A 4,157-nucleotide genomic window follows, 5' to 3' on the forward strand; every position below is an offset into this window, starting at 1 on the left:
TTACCTTTTCTGAGAAATTAGGTGGCAACATGGTCAAAGGAGTGCTTGTCGACATCCTTGGAAAAAGATGTTGTTGTAAACATTACACAGTCAGAAATAAGAAATTTGTCAGTCTATTGTGTTCGATAATTTAATGCTTGCGAATATTCATGGTTCAAAAGTTATTCTGTATCTCGAGTTCTATAATTTATTTTTACTAAATAATTAGATGACAAGATGGTCAAGGGAGTGCTTGTCGACATAGTTGGCAAAAAGAATTGTTATAAACATTGACCAGCTAGAAATAATCAATTTACCAGTGACTTGTGTTCGATAAAATAATGCGTGCGAATATTCATGGATTAAAAGTTATTCTGTATCTCGAGTTCTATAATTTATTTTTACTAAATAATTAGATGGCAAGATTGTCAAGGGAGTGCTTCTTGATAACATTACCAAAAGAAATTGTTATAAACATTAAACAGCCAGAAATAACAAATTTATCAATAATCACTATCACGGCGATCGAGATCTACCGAAATTAATTGGGGTGGGAGAGTTGCGCACCGCGCACCGCGCAACTGAACTCGGCGGCCGCGCTCGGTCAGTCAGTCGAGGTGCGCACTTAGAAGGGAGCGGAAGTGTTGCGGGACCAGAAGGCCGAAGGACCTTGGAGCTGCCCTGGCCCACCCTGACCACCCCGGCCCACTCTTACCTTCCAGTGGACCAGGGTTCCTCCAGAGCTGCACTGGACGTCACTGGCCAGCCTTGGTCTACCTTTAGCTGACTTAAGGTGGACCAACGGTCATTTGAAATTTCCCTGGTCCACCTTAAGCTAGCTCGGGGTGGGCTTCTTGAAAACGGCGAGGTTCTTGGAAGCTGTCTTCGCTCACCTTGGTCAACTTTCAGCAGCTCTTTATAAGTAACAATACAAATATACACTTTCTGTTTTGGAATCCATGTTCATTCAACGAACGCCGTCAATTATTATTTCTGTATTTCTAATTCGAATTTGCGTCGGGACTTTTCAAAAGTTTCTCTCCTTGAAATTATATTATATTATATTTTTGACATAAAATTGGTATTCCTCCGATCGGAGGTCCCCCAGGGGCTCACTCACGGGTGCGTCCTGTGGGTGAGTACAGGTATTGGCGAACCCGGGGCGCCCCGAACCTGTAGGTCGTTGCGTCCCAATTTCGTTCGATTTATTTTTGATTGGAATTGTTCATCTTTCCAATCGAAAATTACTTCTGAACTTTCAAAAGTTCCTATTCCAAAATTTATATATCTGGTTTAAAATTGGTAATCCTCCGATCGGAGGTCCCTCAGGGACTCACTCACGGATGGGGCCGTGGGTGAGTACGGGTATTGGCGAACCCGGGGCGACCCGAAGCGCCATTTCAGTAGTTTGAAGTTCTGACTTCAACTACTCTTGTTCAATTCATGTTGGTTAGGCCGCACTCGTGTGCGGGGTTAGCTTGGCTCTCGTGAGCTGGTGTTAGGTTGGCTCTCGAGAGCTGGTTAGATTCGCACTCTTGTGCGTGTTAGGTAGGCCGTACTCGTGTACGGGGTTTAGAGTTGTATTTCGTCGTTTCTTTACTCTCGTCGTCTCTTCTCATCGATTCTTCTCATCATATCTTCTCATCGTTTTTCTCATCGTTTGTTCTCATCGTTTCTTCTCACCGTTTCTTCTCATCGTTTGTTCTCCTATTCATCCTGTTCTTCTATTTTTGTTCCTGCATTGAATTGAGATTAATTATGATTTGTTTGCTTCAGCTGGTGTAGGACGGGTGGTCTTATTTATCATCCACCGAAGACAACGCATCGACCGAAGACGCCGAATTGAAAGAAGTCGCCGAATCGAAAGAAGACGCCGAATCGAAAGAAGACGCCGAATCGAAAGAAGACGCCGATTTATTTGTAAGTTAGCATTAGTTGTCGAGCAATTATTGTCTTAGATTCATTTAGTTAAATTCGCTTGTTGATTTGGGTCACAGCCTTCTGCTGTGACCAGTCATTTTTGCCCACAATAATTGCTCGTCTTGCGTGCGTACATTAGTTATTAAGATACTTGATCGTCGTTGTAATTATGTCGAGTAATTATTGTCCTAAATTCACTTTGCTCGACCCGATTGTTAACTCTGACACAGCAGAAGGCTGTGTCGGACCTTGCTTGCTAGTTTTGAATCGGTCCACGTTGCGGTATTCGACGTGGATGCACTGAGAATTGATGGTCAGGGAGCAGTACTCGCCAGGTAGAACCCTTCCTTCGTAAAATTATCTGCCTAAGTCATGTCGACGCTGGCGTGGCTCGCGCCGGGAGCAGGGGTTTCATTCCCCATAAGTCTTTCCGTCGCCATGTTGCGTCAGCGTTGCTCGTGGCGGGTAGTTGGGGTTAGGTTAATCTACCAAAAGGTGGAGGCGTCCCTGACCATCGTTCTCTGTGAGGAAGCGTCGGGTACCGTACTGGTCGGCAGATAGCTTGTAAGCATTGTACGCGTCGCGTAACCCTTGAACCAGAGCCTTCTGCTCTGGTTCGGTTTTGTTTTTCGCTTAGAAAGAATCAGAGCCTTCTGCCTGATTCGTTCTTTATCCCCCGTGGATCGGAGACTTCTTCTCCGATTTACACCTTTCCCCGCAATAATTACTCGACATACGTTAAATGGAAAAGTGAACTTTTCTTTCTGTGGAAAAGTAATCTTTTCCATTTAGCGATCTGCGAAATTTAGTTTGCAAGATTATAAATCGTCGTTGTAAGAAAGGGAGTCAGAAGGAAGCGTATTGAATTCCTTCTGGCTTCCTTTCGGGTCTCTTGTGCAGCAACCTCCTCGTGGTGAGACCTGGGCAATCGGTATTATTCTCTATTTGTAAGAACTTCTAGTATCTTACAAATAGAGAATAATATCGAGCTAATAGCTGCTCATTTACAATTTGCGATCACTTTGTAAAATAGAATTTATGATTTACTAATTATAAGAACTTGTGTATTTAATTTAATTGTGTCTGAATGTACTTTAGGCTAGTTCGGGACGGGCCAAGGGGCCTTCAATGGTTTCATGTTTAGCATGGTCCCACCTTCATCTTCTTGGTAAGCTCCTTCCAATTATTAACCAAAACACACAGTGTTTGTTTCGGAGTACCTTTTTATTCAATGAACATTACTTTAGGAACATGAACATTATTATAGGTATATGGTCTAAGGTTCACGTGTATCTAGTTGCAACATTTATGATTCGTCAGAACAGCGGGCGTAAGAAATCTAGTTGTTAACGATATCGGTATTTCAGATCGTGCGACACGAAACCCCATATGGTGATTGAATCTACTCCTGTACCTCGCTTGTGGCGCATTTTGCAGCTAAATCCGAATACTTGTTACCAATTCGTTCTCGCGTCCACCATTGGGTAACGCTGACCTTAAATTACTGGACATTTCCATGTGCGAGGACGCGGTTACCGATGCGGAATCTATGTTACATATGAACATTTATATTGTATTTTAGCATAATCATTTTATGTAAGAGTCGAAAATGGATAAATAAAGACAATGTAATGAAAAGACATATCTGCGTAATTTAATTATAGAACCCTCAATATTTCCCGAATACTTCCCGAAAAATTTCGCGAAAATTTCGACCGTCTGGCTTGACGTTGACTTCTACTACTGAAATTTCGAAATTTTCGAGCGTCTGACTTGACGCTGACTTGTACCACTGAAATTCGGATACCTCCTTCGATATCATGTTCTCCTAATACAAAAGTTAAATTTTTCGAAAATTTTCCGAAAATTGCGACCGTCTGGCTTGTCGTTGACTCGTACTACTGAATTTTCGAAATTTTCGAGCGTCTGGCTTGACGTTGACTTGTACTACTGAAATTCGGATACCTCCTTCGATATCATGTTCTCCTAATACAAAAGTTAAATTTTTCGAGATTTTCCGAAAATTGCGACCGTCTGGATTGTCGTTGACTCGTACTACTGAATTTTCGAAATTTTCGAGCGTCTGGCTTGACGTTGACTTGTACTACTGAAATTCGGATACCTCCTTCGATATCATGTTCTCCTAATACAAAAGTTAAATTTTTCGAGATTTTCCGAAAATTGCGACCGTCTGGCTTGTCGTTGACTCGTACTACTGAATTTTCGAAATTTTCGAGCGTCTGGCTTGACGTTGACTT

Source organism: Halictus rubicundus, chromosome 15, assembly GCF_050948215.1.
Source record: "Halictus rubicundus isolate RS-2024b chromosome 15, iyHalRubi1_principal, whole genome shotgun sequence".
NCBI classification, from domain to species: Eukaryota; Metazoa; Arthropoda; class Insecta; order Hymenoptera; family Halictidae; genus Halictus; species Halictus rubicundus.